This window comes from Nannospalax galili, unplaced genomic scaffold, assembly GCF_000622305.1.
Source record: "Nannospalax galili isolate Female #2095 unplaced genomic scaffold, S.galili_v1.0 scaffold637, whole genome shotgun sequence".
In the NCBI taxonomy this organism is placed as follows: domain Eukaryota; kingdom Metazoa; phylum Chordata; class Mammalia; order Rodentia; family Spalacidae; genus Nannospalax; species Nannospalax galili.
In genome coordinates this window covers 815,243-827,929 of record NW_008340411.1, presented here as the reverse complement: position 1 = coordinate 827,929, position 12,687 = coordinate 815,243, and positions in this window count along the sequence as shown.

Here is a 12,687-nt window from a genome sequence, read left to right as displayed (position 1 = left end):
CCTTAAAAAGAGAGATATGGATAAATATTGGGTTAGTTTAAGGGAGGGGGGAGGGAAGGGTATACAAGGAACATAGGGGATAAAGGGAAAGAAGGAGCTCAAGAGAGGTAGGACCATAGGAGAAGGGTATTAGTAAGGGAGAAAGGGGGGAAATGGGGGCACCTTAAGTGGGAAAACCATGATGGAGGGGTGAGACAATGTGAGAGATAAACAATGCCTAGCTAGTTTTGAAAACCAGAGGGAACCATATTACTCCTACAACCTACTGACAAATTATACATAGCAGATCAAGAAATATATGTCTAGGTAAGGTTTGTCTGAGAACAACTGGTCTTTGCCAAAGATTTATCTACATGACACACAGTAATTAAAAATACTACACTGGTGGAACTAACCTTGTGTATTTAACAAACATACTTTGAGGCCTATAATAATTTGGTCCAAGGGACACAAAGGACACTTTTTTCTCCTTGCCCTCCTAGGTCAACTAGTTCCAGGGGACAATGAGCATCTCTCAAAATGTCCTATAATGGTGGTGGGTCACCTGTTCTCTTGATCAAGGAGACTGAGGAGACCCTACCAGATGGACTTGAACCAGTATCCAGACTACAAAGAGGAGGGTCAACCCAGAGGAATCATTTCCTCCATTCTTCCAAGCGAAGCCAACCATGGTCGAGAGGACCTTTGACTTATCTTCATATAGGCGGAACTGGTAAAAGAAAGGAACCAGGGGCTCCTCCCAAGCCCATGTGACCCCTGAGGAACAGATCCTCAAATGACATTAAGAGTAAAAATAAATTGGTTTATTTGGTCTAACTATATGGCCTTAAACACCCAAAAGGAAAGTATAACCAAAGATTAAAGGGAACAATATAATTTCATAAGAGTCCATATGTATAGCTAAAGGCTACATATGTCTGGCAACAATGCCAGACAGGTGATACTTTCTTCTGAGTTGTTGGCCAGGGTGGCCAAAGGGATTCCAAGATAGTAACCCAGCATAGAACTGGGAAAATGAACAGCAGACCCCAATCTTATCCAAAGGAATATTTACAACTGATTACCGCTAGATGAGGAACAACTGACCCTCCTAACACAAAGACCTCTAGAGAGGATGACTAGATTCACCAGAAGGGCAAGTAGTAGGGAATGGCTGGGGGTGCCGACAACACAGCAGACAGCAGCAGAGATATCAGAGTATAAGGGCTCTAGTCGGGGGAGGGAGGCTATGGGAGGGTGCTATCTGGGAAGTGCATGTAAAAATAAATTAATTAAAAAAATAATTCTTCAAAGCATAAAAATTTGCTCCTTATTAATTAGTAGATTTGAAAAACATTACCATTGAAATCTACCTGATGACTTTATATCCATGCTCAGATGCCAAGGAGCTCAGAAAGTAACTGAATGTGACTAGTACTAATCAGATATATAGAGATTAGAAAAGCATGTGCATCTTAGTGTCAGTTGTATTAAAAATGAATTCTTCTGTATGAAAGTGTGTATTTTGATAATGAAATGGAGATCTTTTTTAAAGTTTAAAACTTCATTTAATTTTATGTCGATTTTATACTGAGTACAATATTGTATAACTGTATTAATTTAACTGTAAACCTAAAAATTTACAGCCAATTTTGAAAGAGGTGCATCTTAGCTCTGGAAATTGTTATTGAATATGTCAATGCCATTGTAATGAAATGCTTCTTCTAATTATATGGTTATTAAATAATTTTAAAAAAGAATAAAAGGCAAACACACAGTTTGGCAAAGCAGTGAAGGTTTGACCTTGGCCACTGTCACAAACCAACAATTTAAAAATGACCCAGACTGGGTGTAGCTTGGTTGTGGGGTGCCTATTTCACTGTCTAGCTGTCTAGTATGTGGTTTTGATGCCTAGCACTGAGAGAGAGAGAGAGAGAGAGAGAGAGAGAGAGAGAGACTATAAACTTCAAAGTAAAGCACTCATCTCAGAAATGCAGACCCCAGAGCTTGCCAGCCATGCAGAGTTCGTGAGTGCAGATGGAAGCCCAAGGCCTGCAAGGAGTCCCTGGGGAACCATGGGGTGGTGTTTGTTTTCCAGCAGAGTGGGCAGTCTGCTCAACCCCATCCCCTTCCTTCACTCTTGGGGCAGTATCCTGCCATATGTCTAGGACAGTAAGTTTCCAGCATTCCTGCCACTCCTAACTTCTGGGTAGCAGTGTACTTGAGTGGAGTTTTGACTGCTCAAGGGATCAAAGCAGATCTTGTTTGGAGCTTTATGAATTCCAGGTGCTGTTTTCTTGCTTACGTTTTAGTTTGTCTCTCTGATTATTCTCTCTTCTCTCTCTCTCTCTCCTCTCTCTCTCTTTACACACACACACACACACACACACACATACACACACTCTCACACTCAAAGATTTCAAAGTCCTGGGTGTTTTAATTGTTCTAAGTCTTAAAGAGAGTGATATTAATATGTATAAATTTTCCCTTTTTTTTGGGGGGGTGTCTTTTTGAGACAGGGTCTTCCTGTAGCCCCAGCTGGCCTGGAATTCACTATGTAGACCCTGTTGGCCTTGAATTCACAGAGATCCTCCTACCTCTGCCTCTTGAGTTCTGGGACTAAAGGCATGCGCCACCATGCCCCACTAAATTTTCCTTTTAAAAAATATTTTATTATTTTTATGTGTGTGAGTGTATTGTCTGCATGTCATGCAATGCCCTTGGAGGTCAGAAGAGGGCATCGGATTCCCTGGAACTGGTGTTTCCAGACAGTTGTTAGCCACCATGTGGGTGCTGGGAACAGAACCTAGGTCCTCTGTAAGAGCAGTCAGTGCTCTTAACCACTGAGCCATCTCTCCAACCCCAAGTTTTCTGTTTTTAAGCTGGAGAATTAATTTCCTTTCTCTTTACCCACTATCTGTTTGGGGAAGAGTTTACTAGGCTGGAGAGGAGCACAGATTTATTAAGAAATCTTTCTGAAATTTTGTTCTAATAAAATCCTATTGCATCTTCCTTATTGTATTTTGGGGCTAGAGAGATGGCTCAGTGGTCAAGAACACTGGTTGTTCTTGCAGAAGACCTGGGTTCGAATCCCAGCACCTACATGGTAGCTAACAACTGTAACTCCAGTCCCAGGGGATCCGACAGCCTCTTCTGATCTCCGCGGGCTTTGCACATGGGTGCACTTACCTACATGCAGGAAATACATGCATACACATAATAAAAATAATAAAATTTAAAAAAAGAAAGATACTGGATGGGCTGGTGAGATGGCTCAGTGGTAAAGGCACTTGCTGCCAAGAGAACTGACTCCTGCAAGTTGTCCTCTGATCTCTTCCATATGCACACCGTGGCAAGCATGTGCACACACACACATCTTCACACATACATAAGTTAAAAAATGTAATAGAAAAAAGGAAAGACACAGCAAGGCAAAATGGAATTAACTTGCCACATGGCCCAGAACTACTTTCTAGGAAACTGGCCACTCTTCTCTTCTCATTCCCTACTTTATACTAGCACATGCTGATTTGCATGATAAAGGCACTGCTGAGAAGACTATTTGTATCAGAGGAGAGCCTATTTAAAGAGAAGTATTGGTGAAGCATCACTTTCTATGAATAAAGCCAAGTTTTCAAGTAGCAGATTTATTTTAAAAGAGGCACCCTGCATGATCTAATATGTAATACACACTTTTAGAATTCTAGCCTGAATCTCCTTCCCACTTAGAAAACTAGAAAACTCAGTTTAACAGAATTAGTAGCACCAGTAACTTTCATAAAAGTGAAATTGCAAATTATCATTGTATACCAAAGTTGTACATACTGGAAGCCAAAGTTGAAACCAGGCATGGCCTTGAGTTCAATGCCAGTCTGAACTACAGAGACCTTTTCTTTCTTTTTTTTTTGTCTTTTCAAGACAGGGTCTCCCTGTAGCCCCAGCTGTCCTGGATTCACTATGGAGACCAGGCTGGCCTCAAACTCACAGAGATCCGAACTCACAGAGATCCGCCTGCCTCTGCCTCCCAAGTGCTGGGATTAAAGGCGTGGGCCACCACGCCCAGCTGCTTCTTAAAAAAACAAAAAACAAGCCAGGCACCATGGCATACACCTTTAACCCCAGTCCTTGGGAGGTAGAAGCAGGTAGATCTCTGTGAGACAGAGGCCAGCCTGGTCTGCATAGTGAATTCCAAACCAGCCAGGGCTACATAGTGAGACCTTGTCTCAAAAAATCTGAAACCAACCAAACAACAACAACAAAACCAATAAAACTCAAAAACAACCCAAACAAAAACTAGGTGGCCCTAACTTAGGTTAAAACAAACCAGAAAGTTTGGCATTAATAGAGAAAACTTGTAACAGAGAACCGCTTGTGGGATGTTCCAGAATGAGGCTAAAAGGAAGGGAGATTTTCTAGTTTGTATAAGAAAACACCCCCCCCCACACAAAAAAAACAAAACACAGTAGGGGAGATTTTTTTTTTTTTAATTACTTAATAGATATGACTGGCTGGGCGTGGTGGCACACGCCTTTAGTCCCAGCACTCGGGAGGCAGAGGCAGGTAGATCTCTGTGAGTTCAAGGCCAGCCTGGTCTACATAGTGAGTTCCAGGACAGCTGGGGCTACAGGGAGACCCTGTCTCAAAAAGACCAAAAGAAAAAAAAAGAAAAAAAAAAAATAAATATGGGGCTGGAGGGATGGCTCAGTGGTTAAGAATACTGGTTGTTCTTGCAGAAGACCCAGGTTCAAATCCCAGCACCCACACGGCAGCTAACAACTGTCTGTAACTCCAGTCCCAGGGGATCTAACAGCCTCTTCTGACCTCTGTGGGCATTGCATGACACAGGTGCACTTACCTACAGGCAGGCAATAGACGCATACACATAAAATTTTAAAGAAGCTAAAAAAAATAGATATGGCATGGAGAGATAGCTTGGCCCTTAAAGGCTTAGGCTCATACTTCCAAAGGACAAGAGTTTAGTTTCCAGCACCCATGTCATCAAAGCCCACTTGTCCAGCTTTCCTTAGGCTAGGCAGGGTGGCACATGCCTTTAATCCCAGCACTTGGGAAGCAGAGGCAGGAAAATTTCATCTCAGTGAGTTTGAGGCCAGCCTGGACTACAGAGTGAGTTCCAGGCCATAGCCCCCTGTCTCAAGAAAGGATGGGATGAGAGAGAGAGAGAGAGAGAGAGAGAGAGAGAGAGAGAGAAACTGAAAGACTAAACCAAGAGCTACAGCCAAAAAGAATTTGTGTGTGAGAAACACTACCAATCTTGATGGTGGAGGCGAAGGGCACTGGGGCAGGCTCTGAGCTGTCAGTGGCACAGGGTTCCACACTACTTGGGCACAGTTTGTCATAAGGCCTGAGGCTTAACTACAGCCAAATTTTCTGAATGCCTCCTCTCTCCCTCTGTCTCCGTAAAAGGCTGACTTGAAACTGCTTTTGTCTTGGCTTCCTATAGAGAAGGGCTCACAAGGGAACAAGGGCTCACAAGGGGACAGGCCAACAAGCCGCCCTACTTCAAAGGAGGAGGCTGGATCTCCAGTGTATTTCAAAATGCCAAGCATTTCCTCTGGGTTTTGTATTCCTTATGTCTGGGGATAAAAGTTCTTGGAGCAGGTACAAACTAAAAGCTTACAAAGACTTGGAAGGTAATATAGATGGGTGAATCTTGTGGAGTCTAACTTGGGGGGGGGGGTTGTTGGGCTTGGGCAAAGTCCAGGTCCCACCTAAAAGTCATTCAGATAAAAACAAATTTCAAATATTTTGCAGAAAAAGCAAAACAAAGCTGGCCACATTCACCCCTGTACCCATTATATTGTTCTTTTTCTAGAGAACAGAGACTGAACTATTTTCTCTCTTGTATGTCATCATATATGTAAATGACATAGAAAATCAAAAGTAATTGAAGAGGAAGATTCTAGAAGGAACATGATTTGCTGAAATTCTAATAATTCTATCCAAACTCTGAAATGAAGAATCCTGGTTCTGGTGTCGTTTGAATTCTTCCAATCTGCCTTGGGTTGGGGAATATAAAGTATTTCTTCGTAAGTCTCTTTGAAAATTTCCCCCATAGATTAAAAGTTCATTGTTGAGTTAAATATGGTTGGTGATAGGCTCTATCATTTAAGGCATCCTGGTTTGTTTATCAGGAGAGGTGTAGAGATGCCTTTCTCTCTGTTCGCTATTTTACTCCCATCCTTATTGATGCAGTATCAGCAGGCGCACTATCTAAAAATTCCAAATGTATTCTTCTACAATAGGCATAGTGGTACCTGCCTTTAATCCCAGCACTCATGAGGCAGAGGCAGGGAGATCTCTTTGAGATTGAGGCCAGCCTGGTCTCCATAGTAAACCAGGTGGGCTGGGGCTAGGGAGACCCTGTCAAAAAACCAAACAAAAACCCAGACCATTCTTCTAAATGGAGATCTTTTTTCTTATACATGGAGGCATCTTAATGGAAAGTTAAACAGGAAAGCTTCACAGCAACAGAAAAACGTTTTGTCCTTATTATGGTAAAGTACAGAGTACTACTGATGGCTGTTTGTTATAGTTTGAATGCATGACTCCAAAGGCCCAATGTCAAAGGCTTGGTCCCTAGAATGCTGCTTCAGTATGCAGTGGAATATTGGAGGTTCCTTGTGGGAGGTTTTTAGGTCATTGGGGCATGCCTTTGAATTGGATTGAGGAAGCCTGGTTTCTCAGTTTCCTCTGCTTCCTGGCCTGAAATATAAATGGTTTGCTCCCTTCTATGCTCCTGCTAAGATACACAGCCCTCACAGAAAGCCTAAAAGCAATCTTGGATTGGAACCTCCAGACATGTGAGTCAAAAGAACCCTTTCTCTTCTTCAAAAATTAATTGCATTGAGTATTTTGTTCCAGTAATAGAAAGCTGGCTCATATAGTATTCAATGAGAGAGAGACAGAGAGAGAGAGAGAGAGAGAGAGACAGAGAGAGAGAGAGAGAGAGAGAGACAGAGAGAGAGAGAGAGAGAGACAGAGAGAGAGAGAGAGAGAGAGAGAGAGAGACAGAGAGAGAATATGAATATGTAGGTGTTTGTGCATGTAAACATGTGGAGGCCAGAAGACAACCTTGGGTATCATACTTCAGAACCATACACTTTGTTTTATTTACATTTATTTTGAGTTTGGGAGGGTGGGGTGTGAATGTACTACAGCATGCATGTGGCAGTCAGAGGACATTTTGTAGAAGTCAGTTCTTTCCTTCTACCATGTGAGTCCCAGGGACTGAACTTGGATCATCAGGTTTGGTGGCTGTTGCTTTTTACTAGCTGAGCCATCTTGCTGGCCCAACTTTGGTGGTTTTTCTTCATTATTGTTTTCTGAGTCAGGGTGTCACTGTGTAACCCTGACTAATCTGGAACTCACTGTTTAGACCAGGCTGATCTCCAATTCACAGAGATCTGTCTATCTTTGCCTCCTGAGTGCTGGGATTTAAAGGCTTGCTTTTTGAGACATGGTCTCTCATTGACCTGGAGGTAGTCCAGCAGACTAGTATGACTAGGATAGCAGCCAGTCACAAGGGATTGCCTGCCTCTGCCTCCTCAGTGCTGGGATTACAAACATACACTCTCACATCCAGCTTTTTTATGTGAATTCTGGGACTCAAGCCCAGGTCCTCATTTCTACAAGGCATGAGTTGTCTCCCCAGATGTGTTCAATGATTCTTTAAAAAAATTTTTTGGGGGGGACAGGTCTCCCTATAACTCCAGCTGGCCTGAAACTCCCTATGTAAATCATGCTGGTCTTGATCTCACAGAGATCCACCTGCCTCTGCCTCCTGAGTGCTAGGATTAAAGGAATGAGTCACCATACCTCACTTTTAAAATATATTTATTTATTTATATAATGTTTTGCCTATGTATGTATCCACATTATGTAATGCCCACAGAGGCCAAAAGAGGGTGTCAGATCCTCTGGAACTGGAGTTATGGATGATTGTTAACAATTATGTGGTGCCAGGTTCTCTGAAAGAGCAGCCAGTGCTCTTAACTGCCAAGTCATCACTCTAGCTCAATTTTTCAATGATTGTTAATGTTGGCAAGAATGTAATTTTGAGGTTGAAATTTTAAGCAGGGAAAAACTACTACAATAATCAGAAATTACTTCCTCAAAAATTAAATATTGAGCCAGATGTGATGGCATACACCTTTGATCCCAGCACTTGGGAGGCAGAGGCAGGTGGATCTCTGTGAGTTCAAGGGCCAGCCTGGTCTATATAGCAAGTTCCAGGCTAGCTGGGACTACAGGGGAAGATCCTGTCTCAAAAAAAAACAAAAAAAAAAACAAAAAAAAAATTGAGAAAGCTAAAGTCAATAATGAGTTTTTTTTTTTTTTTTTTTAAAATCTAAAATCCAGCTTTGCTTATAAAATATCCTCATAGAACTTGGCTAAGCTTCAAGAGAATCCTGAAAAGCCCTAGGGTTCTATGAAAGACACCTCTTCCAGTGTCTTAGAAATGGTAACTTATGGGCTGGAGAGATGGCTCAACTGCTAAAGGTGCTTGTCGCAGCAGCCTGATGACCTGAGTTAGGATCCCCAGAACCCCTGTAAAAGCCAGACTCAGTCACACCTGTCTGTATCCCAGCAGTGCTGTGGTGAAATGGGAGGTGGAGGCAGGAGAATCTCCTAGAAGCTCACAGGCCAGCTAGCCTGGAGTTGCACCCATTAGCAAACGTGAGCGACCCTGTCTCAAACAAAGCAGGACTGACACCAAGGTTTTCCTCTGACCTCCACACAATGCTTCATGGCACACGCATGTCCTCATAAACATACACATACACACATACATCCACAGAAATAAAAATAAATTTTAATTGCACTTCACTTTGGAACTAAACTGATTAGAGGATAAGATCGTGTTTATTTATTATTTTGTCTTTTTGAGACAGGGTCTCCCTGCAGCCCAGGAGAACATGTTTATTAAAGTCTGGCTTCAGCACATGCTTTTCTGGAAAGGACTAACCTGCAGGTTTCTACTGAATGCAAACCTCAGTCAGTGCAAAGAATTAGGCTTTTTAGATGTACATTGTGCTTACACGGCCTTCCCTGTTGGGTATTTATAAGCAATAAGAAAATATTATGGGGCAGGTGAGATGGTTCAGTGGATAAAGGTGCTTGCCTCCAAGCCTGACAACCTAAGTTGGATCCCTGGGACCCTCATAGTGGAAGGCGAGAACTGCCTCCCACAAATTGTCTTCTGATCTCTACATGCACATTTGTGTGTTCATACATACACACAGCCACAATAAATAAATGTAATAAAGAAAGCATTACAAACAAAATTAGACAACAGATATCTGAAGGGGAGAGGCCTCCAGCTATTGGAATGTGAAACAGGAGAGCCGCCTAGTGGTCAAGGGTGGTACACAAATTTACTGCTTCTGTTTAGTAACTGTGTTATTTGAATGCAGATGTCTTGTCAAACTTTCTAGACTTGCCAGGCATGGTGGTGCATGCCTTTAATCCTAACACTCCTGAGACTAGAAGCAGGTGGACCTCTGGGAGTTCAAGGCAAGACTGTTCTACATAGTCAGTTTCTGGTCAGCTGGGGCTACAGGGAGACCCTGACTCAACAAAAACAACAACCAAAACAACAGCAACAACCAAAATAAACAAAACTATCTAGACTTTAGGACTGGTGTCTGGGTCTCATAGATCACGGTTGGCCATCTCTTGCCCTGATGATAATGTAATATTGACCTGCCTGTGTTCCCTGTCATAAGGTTGACAAAATCTCGTCAGACTAAAGAAAGTCATTGTACTTCCCTCGTCCTACAGTCATAAAGATTTTTTAAAAGTTGATGACTCAGCATGATTTCACATTTTATTAAACACAATGAGAAAAATTAATAATAATAATAAATTATAAATATAAACACATTTTACTGAGGGATCTGCTTCCCAGACCTACTCTTTCAAAAGCCTGGTACTACGTGTAGGCTGTGGGTAGCACTAACACTCACTGATTAAAGTTCTTTGCAGTCACACAAAATCACATCGATATCTCCCCTCAGTGCTGAACTCTGTCCAATTTACCTCCAAATAGGTGCCACATGTCCGTCCCACAGCCCAGTTTACTAAACAACCTGCAGTTAAGTTGCTTTTAAGCATATAGAGTTAACTCGGGTGGATTCAGGTACCTGATGTATGTAAGCATGCATGTATTTTAATGGTACTGGGGATCAAACCCAGGGCCTCACCCATACCAGGTGAGCACTCTACCACTGACCTCCATCTCCATCCCAAGAATCTTAATAGGGGCTAAATTAAAATACATTTTAAAAAATGAAGATGAGACCATTTTGGCATTAGCATAGCAATCAATTAAATATTGGTATCTCCAAGATAGAAAATTGCTAGAACTTTCCCTGCTCACAGAAGGCTAGTACATCTAGTGAAGAGATAGAGGGAAAAGCTATACACTGTACTGACAAAAGAAGGTAAGGCAGAAAGGCGTGTGGCTACTGCAAGTAGACAATGTAGAATTTCAGGTTGAAGAACACGAACTTGAGTTCTGGTAAGACCAACGACACTGATGGCTGGTAGGAGGGTATGACACTGCCTGGAGTCTGGAGAAAAAGAAGAAAGAGCAAATGTCTGCCATAAAGCTCAGAGTAGGGTTTTGAAACTCAGCTAAGAGGGATCAGTAAAAGTTAAAAAGATAGACATTGACTAGTTTTTACTTTTTTTTTCCCCTTGTGGTACTGGAGATTGAACACAGGGTCTCACACATGCTAGGCAAAGGCTCTCTTGATGAGTCAGATCCTCAGACTTTTTTTAAAATTTATTTTTGGGGCTGGAGAGATGGCTCAGCGGTTAAGAGCACTGGCTGCTCTTGCAGAGGACCTGGGTTCGAGTCCCAGTACTCATATGGTGGCTAACAACCATTTGTAACTCCAATTACAGGGAATCTGGCCTTTACAGGCATAGCGTGACATAGGTGCACTTTCATATATGCAGGCAAAACACTCATACACATAAAATAAATGAATAAAAAATTCATTTTTATTTATTTTATACCTTATTTTTGCCACTGTGGGTGTTGTAGCTTTTCATTAAAGTCATGTTTCATACCATCTAGAAAATAAACATCACTACTCATACAGTCTAGAATCTACTTGAAGATGCTTAAGGCAAGGTTTGCATCCAGGACTCATTTTTTGTCTTCATGGGTTCGTAACAGATATGAAGCATTCATCACATCTTCCTATACCCTAAAAATGTTTCCTGTAAGTGCTTGACATGATGGCCAGTTCATCATTCCTGGACTGAGAGTAGTTCCTTTGAGCTTTAATAAGGTCTTATAAGAGCCAATCTCTAATAAAAGTTTTAGATTGGAGAGATGGCTCAGTCATTAAGAGCACATACTGTTCTTTCAGAGGACCTGAGTTCAGTTCTCAACATCTACATTGGACAACTCACAACTGCCTATAGCTCCAGCTCCAGAGATATACAAAGTCTCTGGCCTCTGTGGGCACCTGCACTCACAAGTGCATTCCTACACACAGACACACATATAAACATAATTAAAAAGAAAATAAAATTTAAAGTTTTAGACAAGGTCTTGTTAAATTGCCCAGGTTAGTCTCAAACTTGCTAGCTCCTGCTTCAGTCTCTCAAGTGCTGGGATTATAAGCTTGCCAATACCACACCCATCTTTTTCCTTTTTTCTTTTTTTTTCATCTTTTTGAGACAGGGTCTCCTTATAGCCCCAGCTGGCCTGGAACTCGCCTTGTAGACCAGGGTGGCTTTGAACTCACAGAGATCTGCCTGCCTCTGCCTCCCGAGTGCTGGGATTAAAGGCATGCACCACCATGCCCAGTCTTTTTCCTTACTTTTCTAAAGGTGAAAAGATATGACTCTTAAGGATATTACAGTCTGAATGTGAAATGTCCCCATAGACCCAAATGTTTCAACACTTGCTCCCCAGTTCTGTTCTGGGAGGTAGGGCTTATGTGGAAAAAGTGGGCTACTGGTGGCAGGCCTTATGGGTTATGCAGTCTAGCTCTATTCCAACCAGATTCCTCTGCTTCCTGGTCCATGAAGGTGTGAGCAAGCCCTGCCAGGCCCCACTGCCAGGAACAGGAGCTGATCAACCTTCTGCTATGCCTGTTTCACTGGGAAACTGTGAGCCAAAATAAACCCTTTCTTCTTTAAGTTGTTTTTTTGCTTGGTATTTGTCACAACAATGAAAAAAGTAACTAATACATAGGCATCACCAAGTGTCATGGGTAAGCCACTTTAATAAATGTACTTAAAACTAAAAATTTACTAGCCGGGCGTGGTAGCACACACCTTTAGCACTTGGGGGCAGAGGCAGGCAGATCTCTGAGTTCAAAGCCAGCCTGGTCTATGTAGTGAGTTCCAGACCAGCTGGGGCTACAGGGAAACTCTGTCTCAAAAAGGCCAAAATAAATAAATAAATAAAGTAAATAAATAAATAAATAACTTACGATGAGTTCCAGACCAGCTGGGGCTACAGGGAAACTCTGTCTCAAAAAGGCCAAAAAAAAAAAAAACTTAAATTTCTACTTAGAACAAAGTTTTTATAAAGACAGGAAAAAATAACATTTTTATTACATATTTATATTTTTGTTTCTGTCTTATCAGGCCTGGTGTGCTGCGGGGAATTGTTTCAGTCTACAACGGGAACATGATATTGCAATTAAATTCTTCCAGAGAGCT